An 11,706-nucleotide genomic window follows, 5' to 3' on the forward strand; every position below is an offset into this window, starting at 1 on the left:
TGTGTATGCCCAGCATAACAGAAAATTGTATGATGTATTCCCAGCATAACTATCTACCAGCACTACAGTAACCAAAGCACAGTACCATATCCCTAGAGGTAGAGAAGGTGAACCTTTACAAACCCCTCAGGCCATACTCTCTGTAAATATGTATCACTACTATCAGATACCTATTCTGATAATGTGGGAAATGATTCTAATGCACAAATTGCCACCGATCTAGGGAGTAGAGAAAGCAGGGCTGTGGAGTCGTTCCAAAAATCCACCGACTCCGACTCCTCAGTTTAGGATTCCACCGACTCCGACTCCTCTAATTTGCATATTACAATTTTGTTGATTAAAAGTATGTAACATGAAATTCGTCTCTTAACTGCCAACGCTTAGGAATTTTACAAGACAACTGAAGTGAGAAGGATATGTAGACTACTATATTTATTCTCTTTAGACTAAAACTAGTCCTTGGTAGGAGTACTTGTAAAAGGTGCAAACCGGAACAAAGAACATCTATCAGACCCTAGGCAATGTAAGTGTGGGTACATGTAAGAATGGATGTGCAGGTACTCTGCAGGGGAATGAGGAGATTGTAAACAGACAACACCTCTGTGTTCAATGTGCACAGCATTTTCAGTGGATTCCCTGCAGCTCTGTGGGGAGTGCATATGTAGAGTATAGTACTACTGTGTAACAAAGTAAACCTGAGACAGATGAAATTCAAGTTTTATACATACCTGGGGCTTCCTCCAGCCGCCTTCAGGATAATCAGTCCCTCATTGTCCTCCACCACCTGGATCTTCTGCTAGGAGTCCAGGTACTTGAGCCAGTCAGGCGTAGTGCGCATGCACACACTCCGCCGCCAGGAGCATACTACACCTGTGCAGCACTATTGCGCAGGTGCAGAATGTTCCTGGCTGTGGGAGCGGCATGCGGCCGGACAGCGCTGACTGGCTGAATTACCAGGACTCATAGCAGAAGATCCGGGTGGTGGAGGACAGCGAGGGACTGATTAGCCTGAAGGGGGCTGGAGGAAGCCCCAGGTATGTATAAAACTTTACTTTTCATCCGTCTCAGTTACCCTTTAATTTGTAGTCACCAAACCAAATTTTAATAACATATCACATTATTTGATTTCATCAGCAAAGGGAGTGCATACATTTGCATAAATCAGCATAAATGCAGAATTATTTCCATCTCGTTGACCATCTCTATTAGTGACACAGCTACACATCAGGCTTTATTCTTACAGCTTAGATGTTATTTAGTATATATATATAAGAGATTCCTGTGTACACATCATATATACAGTCACAATCAGATATGTATATCTGACCTTAAAAATACGGGGACTGCTTTATTGAAGCAGCACAAGCAACTAATTTTGATTGGTTTATTTCATTTTTGTGGACTAAACACAGCTATTACTGTATATATACATTATTTTCAATGACTATTATCCGAGAAATAGAACATTTTATCATATTTTCTATTTTAATTACAGTTACAAATTCATTAGGAGTCGGAGCATTTTTTCCCGACTCCGACTCCAGGCACCCAAAATTGCCCGACTCCACGACTCCGACTCCACGACTCCACAGCACTGGGAGAAAGTGCATCCCTTGCTCATCAATTTGCCGGAAGCCAACTAATCAGTAACTAGTGGTCATCATTTGTTAATACTTTAGGAAAATAATTTGTATATTTTGCTCACCCCTCTACACAACAACTGTCTAACTGCAGCAGATAATATTATAAGAACAGTCCAAGACTTAGTACTATGGATGCTCAATGAGACGAAATTGTCCCGAGTTCATGTGCGATTAAGCAAATTTTGTATGCAAATTTATGCAGCTTGAAAATAGGCCAATAAAAAAAAATCCACTAAGGTGAATTTGATTGGTCCCTTTTCAAATAGCTTAAATTTGCATACAAAACTTGCACCAATTCGGAATTCTTTGAATCTCATTGACAATCCCTACTTGAGACCTCTTCTCCAAAGACCCATGATGTTCCCTTAAAAAAACAAAGTAAGCACCCTACCCGACACTGTATTATTAGTGATAAGTAGACCTCTTTTACACTATACTGATGAAAATCAGTTGACCTTTCAGTTATAACAGAGAGCAACTGATATAACAACAACATTTCTATAGTGCTTTTCTGCTATAGGACTCAAAACGCTAATGCTGGGTACACACGTTGCGATTTCCCGCTTGATTAGCGGGAAACTCCATTAACAACAAAATTATAATTCTGCAAATGCCAAACTGAACAGGTGGGTTTTCAGTCTGGATTTAAACACCTCAGGGATGGAGCTGTCCTGATCTGCTGAGGTAAGGAGTCCCATAATGTAAGAGTGGCATGACAAAGGCTGTGGATCTAACCTGAGGATCCGTAGAGAGCGGTCAACTACATGCTACATTTTGAGTTAATACAAAGGTTATGGGGGTGTTTGTTTTTTTAAAGCAGAGATATGCATCTTAGAATTTGACCAATTCAATGCAGTAGCTGATGATTTTGATTGGTCCATTTCAATACTTCATAAAGACAACTAGAGATAAGAACAAGGTGCATTTGGGCAATGCAAAAAATAAAGCTGCTTCTTTCGATTGGTAAATAGGTGTAAAGGAAAAGCAAAAACATCTAAAAGATGCAAGAAGTGAGAGCACAGAAACATTATCCGTACAAATATCACTCAATGTACTCCACTATGCAAATCTCTAAATGATAAATCTGTGTGCTTCATGAAAAGCATTGAGAGGAGGAGATAACATGAGGAAGAGACTAGGTCCATCTGTACCTAGGCCCAAAGGAGCCAGTATGGTTGCTATGACAAAGAACGTCAAATAGAAAGACTTTGGATGAACCAGCTGAGCCAAATAATAGAAACAAAATGTCAACATGAAAGATTAATTATTTTCACAGTTTCAGCAACCAAACACAACATAGGAAGGAGACACACCAAAACCACAAGGCATGAAAGCCTAGAGAAATACCAGCACCAATACTGACATACAATGTTGGGGATGTACAGGAGATAGGTGTAGCACAAAAACATCACACAAGACTGGGACGATGAATAGAACAATAGCAACTGCTGAAACCTGGCAGAGCAGAAGAAATTCATGCTTTATATGCTGATAACTAACAGGACTGTATAACGACAATATAAATAATTTTTATACACACACACACACACACACAAACTAAAGCATTAAATGCATCCAGTACTGTGCAGGCCTTTCAGCACTAGTTCACTTTAGGAGACCTCATAGGGAGCATTTCTCCAATCACAGCACCCTCTACAACACCAAGCATTGTGATTGGCCAAATAGTGTGGAACTAGTAGTTCAAGAGGGTGCTGTCCACCCAATCACGTTACCTGGATTTCTCCATGAAGTTTCCTGCTGGGTTCCCTAAAGTGAACGAGCTGGCAAAACAGCTCTGTCCTGTCAAAGCATGGTTTCCTCAGGTGTCTTGAGATATCTGGTATAGAGAATTTACCAGCAGATCTTTTAAGTCACATAAGTTGTGAGCTGGGGCCACCGTGTATCAGACATGCTTCTTCAGTCCTGTATATCTCACAAACGCTCATTCAGAATAAGATCAAATTTGAAGGCCAATCAAAACCCGATTTGTCAGATCAGGCCACCGTCTTCATTTGCTCCATGTTTTAACATTAATACTCCTACTGTGGTTGCTTCGGTGGTAGACAGGGGTAATCCCTGCAGGCACTATGACTGTAGTTGTAGCCCAGAGCCCCATGCGCAGCAAGCTGTACTATAAACTGCGTTCTGATACCCTTTCTGATCATTGTTGGAAATCGTAATTCTGTACATGAGAGAAAGGTATCTCTCCCTCCTCCCGCCCCCCTTCCTGAGAACTCTTTTGGCTGGTCCTGATTAAACATGTTAAGTACCACTAAATTGAACAAAGATTTTTTTCTCTCTCTTCTTCTACAATGTGCAGATATTCCCATTGACTGAACTGCAATTTTGCACAGAACCAATCAGATTGAGAAGAAAAATAACTGATAACCGTTAGCAAATTACTACAAGGACAATTATTATTAAGAACAGATTCTGCCCACAGTAATTCTAGTCCCCATGAAAGAAAAATTAACTTCTCTCCAGTACTACCAGCTGCATACCAGGGCCATGCCACAATACCTATCATTTGGAAGATGCTGACATCAAACCAACAAACATTGATTCCGGTAATTTTTTAATGACTAACTGTACAATATACTCCGTATACAGTGGCGTAGCTAAGGAGCTGTTGGCCCTGAATGATGCAAGTTTTACAATGGGGCCCTCTTTACATAACAATTGATACGGTGCACCAAAACTTGCCAATGGCAACTACAGTGTCAGAGGAGCAAGAAGGGGATGGGGAACAGTTTGTTAATGATTACCACTATTCAAAGTATCTATAGAAGTGATTATTATGAGCACAGGACCACTAGAGAACTAATACTGTAGTTGAGGGAGGGCCCTTTGGGGCCCCTCTGGCCCAAGGGCCCCAATGTGGTCGCAACCTCTGCAACCCCTATTGCTACGCCCCTGTCTGTATAAATACTAAATAATAATTGTTTTCAAGCTTTCTAAACATGAACTTTCTTCTTCATGCAGGATACCGAACTGCATCAGAATCCAACCCTTACATTTTGGGCCTTTTCTATGAAGCAAGTCATTTCTGTGCCATCGGCCGGCTGGTAATACCGGCGCCGCATAGACCACAATATAGCCAGTGTTGAATTTCTGCACATGAGGCACAGCCTACAAACAGCGGCAGAGGGTAGTACAGATATCGACTGAGGGACACTTTAGCGTCAGCGATCGCGGGGCAGATATCGGCAGAGGGGTACTAGAAGTAAATAGAGGGTGGTTAACATGTGAAGTGGGTTAGGTAACCTGATAGTATAATTTTGGTAATTTTCCCAGTATTCTGCTGGCGCCCGAATTACCACAGCGCCCTTTTTCAGCGGACGCACGCTGCCCATTCCTCTTGCTTCCAACAAATCGGCTTCCTCCACTTGCCTGCCTATGATGCTGCCTTGCCTTGTCAGGTGTTAGTAATGAGATAATCAATGCTGTTCACTTCTCCTGTAATGTGGCTGATAACAGGAATCCATATACTGTAAATCCATCTCCTCTCCTTCTATGGGGGAGACGCCAGGGGTCACTAGCACACAGCAGTGCCATCACGCAGCCCATTGTCTGAGCCCAGTGACTGGCACGACAGGTGAGGAGCAGCAGCCATGACGATGTCCCCCCATACAGCGCCCCCGCCCCGTGCTGTGCTGATGTGTGGGGGGCACAGGACTCCGCCCCTCCCATGATCAGCTTCCCCCCCGGGTACCAGGCACGCAGCCCCCCATTACCTGTGCAGGAGAGACACACACAGCAGCTAGGCACCTCCTCCTCCTTCTGAGCTCTCTCTCTCTCTCTAGCCAACACACACACCGCCAGCTCCGGACATTTGCCTTGACAACGGAAGTCCCGCCCCTTTCCTGGCCTGTCACAAGCCAACGCGCAGCGATTGGCCGCAGCGTGCGAGCGCCCATTGGAGGAATGGGACGTCCGTCCAGGAGCTCCAGGTGGTACAGTCACGCCCCCTCCCTCTGTCAAACACAAACAGAGAGTCAGAGACAGCCCTGGGCTATTTTTAGTGCGATTGTCAGGATGGTTTGTTTAATAATATGTTCATGGGCTGCCTGTATGCATAGCTGATGGCGAGGAATGAAGAAGCCTTCCGGTGGCATGTCCCGGGGGAGGGAGCTGAGGGACCCGGGAGGGGGACACGGTGTGGCAGGAATGCATGCAGCTTTCAGAGGACAGCAGCTCTTGTCAAAACCTCTCTTGCCCTGACACGGCATAAAGGGAAATTCCACTTTTGTCATGAACACAGTAGAATCCCTGTATAGTAATGTCCAAGGGACCTTGAAAAGTGTCTTTCTATATTTGAAATTGTCATACTTAAGCACATAAAATATACTGTACTAATAGTACTAGATCTTAATTCAGTTAATATTTGGGATTTTTTTTTTAATTCTTTAAGTGTACCATAGCTGTAAATTAAAAAGATTTTATACATACATGGGGCTTCCTCCAGCCCCATAAGCTCCGATTGCTCCCATGCCGCTGTTCTCCTCTGCTCGCAGCTTCGGGAACCGGGTCCCTGCACAGTCGGAGCCAGTCTAGAGTAAGAGAAGTGCGCTGTTTGCGTATCTCTCCAACAGCTGCTGGAGAGATATGTATAGAGCACACTTCTAGCTGGCCACGACTGACATCAGTGACGGGACCCGATTCCCCAAGCTGCGAGCAGAGGAAGACAGCGGCGTGGGAGCGATCTGAGCTTATGGGGCTGGAGGAAGCCCCATGTATGTATAAAATCTTTTTAATTTTCCAGCTCTGAGTCAGTTCCGAGTCCCTTTCAGCAAGAAAGTACAGACAGTGCTAAACCTGAACTGAAAAGTCAAAATAAGCATACACAAGTCATACATATCTCCCGTGTAGTCTATTCCTCAATCTCTTTTTCCTCTCCTGCGTTATGTTTGTCTGCTGTGTTCAATGGAATTCTCTGTCCTCCATTTTGAAAATGGCCATTACCCATAACAGCTTTCTGGTCAGCACACAGTTAAACTGTAACATTACCCACTTGAGCTATAGGGAAACATGGACACATCAGTTCTCCGCTCAGCTGTAACTGACAGCAACTGATATATAACTGAGAGCAACTGATATATTTCAGTTCTGACAAAATGTTGTCAGAACTGGAAGGGATCACTGTAAGAAGAAAATGGTGAGCTTCTGATGATTGTATCATGCTTATACTGCTTTGTTTATGCCTTTTTTATTTGGTTATAAAGCTTGAAATGTAAAAAAAAAAAAAGAACTTAGCCCTGCTCCTAAATGAATACTTTGGCAGACAGAAAACTAGGACACTCTAATTTCTATTAGAAGTAGTGAGGCGGTAAAAACACTTTCTTTTTTACATTTTAGGCCTCTTTCACCGTGGGACATTGCGTTTGATGCAACGTTAAAGTCGCATAACATGTAGGTTATAAAATTGGACGTTATTTTGCATAGCGTTATGTGTCTCTTGGTGCGCCGTTTTTGTTGCATACTCATGGAACAAAAAACGGCGCATGCGTTACATTTTTTTAAAAAACAAAAACCTTAGTGAGCATGTGCAACACACATAACGCAGCAAATGTACTGCTAAACGCACAACATGCAGCACTTTCTAAATATTGCTACATGTTACACACACAGCGCAACGTGTGCACTGTGAATGTTGCACAGACTTTGTATTGCTGTGCGTTAGTCTGCGTTGGAACATTTTCTAACGTGCGACTTTATCGTCGCACTGTGAAAGAGACCTTATAGTAAGAAAAAATAATAACATTGCATTGAAGGTACGCTGAACATCATAAAATACCACTTAGTGCTGTGCAGAAATGACTTGTCTGCCTATTTTAAATTACCGAAATTTTTTGTATAGCAAGTAGTAAAAATTAGTACAACTACTGCTAAAATATTATCAGGAAAAAAACAGCCAAAGATAATAGCTGTATGACAAAACAGCTCAGGGGACACCTGTTCCCACACTGGATCTGGGCGTGGCATGGTGGAGTAGTGGACAGCATCCTCACCTCGCAGCACTAGGGTCCCCAGTTAAAATCTAGGCCAGGGCACTATCTGTATGGAGTTTGTATGTTCTCCTCTTGTTTGTGTGGGTTTCCCCCAGGCATTTGGTGTCCTCTTACATCCCAAAAAACATACAGATACATTAATTTGCTTCCCCCCCAAAACCGGACCTAGACTATGATGGACAATAGTAAGTGACAAGTCTATGTACTCTGTAAAGCATTGCTGAAGATGTCACTGGTACCGGTATATAAATAATACAAAAATTAAAAATGGTATTTAATTTTTTAGCCAAAAAAATCTAATGTGCAAACGTAGTTTTACTATTGACCTAAACAATAGCTGGACAAAGCTACAAAAGTCTGCAATCTGGAGTAGTGATTTCTGCCCATCACTCTCTACTACATTCCTCATCCTCTCCTCTCACAGACTGCACACACAATGGTCAAAGCCCCGCCTTCCTGTAGCTTATATAGGGAGGAGGATGGCTAAGCAATGCCTGACTGATGAGTATGTCTCTATGACATCAACTTGTGCAATGACACACAGGTGAATACTCAAATAGCTTGATGGAACTGGTTGAAGGTGAAAGTACGAATATAGGCTGGGTGGTTTTACCACATGACAGAATTAAAGGCCAACTGAAGTGAGAGGAATATGGAGGCTGCCAAACCAGTTGCCCGGCAGCCCTGCTGATCTCTTTGGCTGCATTAGTGTCTGAATAACACCAGAAACAAGCATGCAGCTAATCTTGTCAGATCTGACATTAATGTCGGAAACACCTGATCTGCTGCATGCTTGTTCAGGGTCTATGGCTAAATGTATTAGAGGCAGAGGATCAGCAGGATAGCCAGGCAACTGGTATTGCTTAAAAGGATATAAATATGGCAGCCACCATATACCTCTCGTTTCAGTTGTGTTAGAGGGTGAATGACATCCTAAAAAAAGAAAAGAACACAGAGACAACGGGAGCCCAAATGATGCAGTACGTCGCAAGTAAATAGCAAATGTATCAAAACATTGTGGTGCTCACAAAGGAACTTTGCACCAGGGGCATCCAACCACTGAAGGCAGGGCGGATCGATAAACCCGACTCCACTCAGGTGACCAGCTGGAACTGGGCACCGTCACACTCTTGGCAAAACAACAAACGTCCTATCGGTGGCACTAAGTACCACAGTACACCCCTCCGGAGGGGGCTGATAAGCACAAAGAGGCACCCAAGCGTAGATAAAAGTGTTGAAAACAACTAAAATGAAAAAAAGGAGAGGTGGCTTACCTAAATAATAACACATTCATAACCAATGAATTTTAATGCACAGGCAACGCACTTTCTCAGGCCAAATACAATACAAAAGTTCCGTTCCTGGCAATAGAGATACCTTTGGCACTGTATTTGGCCTGAGGTTGTTGGTGCAGACCCACAAAACATGTTCCCTGTGCATATTAACCACTTCCCCTCCCCTGGGACAAGTAACTACGACCCTGCAAAGTGCCATAACATAGATACTACGTCCTTCCCCACCACACGTTCCCACTCGCCTACCCCCGCGCTTGTTACCGCCGCCGATCCTTAGCCGATAGATCAATGAATAGGAACACAGTTCCCATTTGCAGACTCTTATAGAAGACACAAAAGGCACAGGGAGTCCGGGAGCCCGATCTGGTGTATTATTACCACAACACCAGAAGATGTAGGGAAAAACAGAAAAAAACTCACAAAGTTGGGTCACTAAGATAGCAACCACTAATCCAGCATGTGAGGAAGTACCGCCCTCACTCACCATTTTTTCCTGTACGGGGGTAGGTCGCAGCTCCAAACAGAAAAAGCTGGAACACTTGGGAGGCTTCCAAGTATGCACTCCCCTATTCAGGGGTGAAGGTAACTGGGAGGAGGTAGGAGGCGCCCGTAGACATATGACTATACTCCTTATAATGCAAGGATAAAATTGTAATATGGTAAGAAACCGATGTTCCTACCTTAAAGAGAACCAGAGATGAAGCACCCTCATGTATTTTGCCATATATATCAATGGGAACATGACAGTAAACACTTACTCTGCTCTTTGTTTCATTCTTCACTGGTTAGTCTGCCTGTTATCAGCTCTGATAAGAATCCCCGACTGAGCATTCAGTCTAACTTTGCCCCGGAATTATTATAGCTGAGTCAGTCTTCTGTGATGTATTTTCAAGCCCAAGCCTGCCCCCTCCTGGGTGTGATTTCCTGCTATTTATCCTCATAGCAGGAAAGCAGAGCCACAAGGGGGTACGGGATTGGCTTTAAAAAGACATCACAGAAGACTGACTCAGCTAGAATGAATGCTCAGTCAGGGATTCTTATCAGAGCTGATAACAAGAAAACTAATCAGTGAAGAATGAAACAAAGAGCAGATTATGTGTCATGTTCCCACTGATATACAGGATCTTCTCAAAAAATTAGCATATTGTGATAAAGTTCATTATTTTCTGTAATGTACTCATAAACATTAGACTTTCATATATTTTAGATTCAAATACACACAACTGAAGTAGTTCAAGCCTTTTGTTGTTTTAATATTGATGATTTTAGCATACAGCTCATGAACACCCAAAATTCCTATCTCAAAAAATTAGCATATTTCATCCGACCAATAAAAGAAAACAATAAAAGGCTTGAACTACTTCAGTTGTGTGTATTTGAATCTAAAATATATGAAAGTCTAATGTTTATTAGTACATTACAGAAAATAATGAACTTTATCACAAAATGCTAATTTTCTGAGAAGATCCTGTATATGGGAAAATAAATGAGGGTGCTTCGTCTCTGGTTCTCTTTAAAGGAGTCAGACTCACATGCAAGGTAACGGTAAAAGCTTCTCAAATTTTATTAAGGGACAATCGACAATGCGTTTCACGGCCACAGCCGCTTCCTCAGGTCTATAGGTGTGCCTTTAAAAACAATTGCTCTGTTTTTTTAAGGGGGAAAACCCTAAGAGGTGAAGTGGTTAAAATGCATTTGTTATGAACGTGTCTTATTGAGGTAAGCCACCTCTCCTTTTTTCATTTTAGTTGTTTTTTACACCGTTTTATCTACACTTGGGCAACTATTTCCCCCTTTGTGCTCTCGCTTCAGTTGTCCTTTAAAGAGCAATTTGTACTACCCATTCCTAGAAAGTGCAGATACAGAAAATGACTTTGGGCTACAGATAGCAGAATAGCAAGATGTAGTAGACATGCATTACTGATCAACCAGTTTTTACCACTCTAAGCTGGCAAAATAATTTTTTTAACATTCTAAATGCAAAATTCACCACAGTTCATTAACGAGAATTCCAACGCTGTGCCACAAATGCTCCTAAATTAGCAGAATTACAGTTAGGTTACGGTTAAAACAAAATGAAGATTAACAGTGTTAGTGTTAGCAGGATTAGGGCTAGGAGAATTAGGGGTAGTATTAGAAACACTGAGATTATGAAAATGACAGTAAGCGAATCAGGATTAGGAGAACTGGGGTAATTAGGATAATGGTTAGAGATTATAGGTCTGTATACACGCTAGATTAAAGTCGGCCCGCACATACAAGTGACATCATTCAAACGCAGTGGTGTAGCAATGGGCGATGCAGAGGCTGTGACTGCATCAGGGCCCCTGGACCAGAAGTACCTATTTGGGGCCCTCCTTCATCCATCTTATTCCTGGTACATTGTTGCTATACTGATACAGTGATGTGAAAAACTATTTGCCCCCTTCCTGATTTCTTATTCTTTTGCATGTTTGTCACACTTAAATGTTTCTGCTCATCAAAAACCGTTAACTATTAGTCAAAGATAACATAATTGAACACAAAATGCAGTTTTAAATGATGGTTTTTATTATTTAGTGAGAAAAAAAACTCCAAATCTACATGGCCCTGTGTGAAAAAGAAATTGCCCCCTGAACCTAATAACTGGTTTGGCCACCCTTAGCAGCAATAACTGCAATCAAGCGTTTGCGATAACTTGCAACGAGTCTTTTACAGCGCTCTGGAGGAATTTTGGCCCACTCATCTTTGCAGAATTGTTGTAATTCAGCTTTATTTGAG

At 42.4% G+C, this 11,706-nt stretch overlaps 1 protein-coding gene across 7 annotated transcripts in view; it reads right to left on the minus strand.

The window, feature by feature from the left end:
* The window catches only part of WDR37 (WD repeat domain 37), a 248,229-nt gene extending 242,737 nt beyond the window's left edge, over positions 1-5,492 (minus strand). For 6 of the 7 annotated variants that reach the window (XR_011020768.1, XM_068235817.1, XM_068235816.1 and 3 more), the window contains exon 1: positions 5,378-5,492. The gene's annotated coding sequence lies outside the window, so the exon portion shown is untranslated. Of the gene's footprint in view, positions 1-5,033; positions 5,215-5,377 lie in introns of those variants that run through there. The other variant, XM_068235813.1, reaches the window with a different exon arrangement.
* Positions 5,493-11,706: the final 6,214 nt, after the last annotated feature.

Source organism: Hyperolius riggenbachi, chromosome 5 (assembly GCF_040937935.1).
Source record: "Hyperolius riggenbachi isolate aHypRig1 chromosome 5, aHypRig1.pri, whole genome shotgun sequence".
NCBI lineage: Eukaryota > Metazoa > Chordata > Amphibia > Anura > Hyperoliidae > Hyperolius > Hyperolius riggenbachi.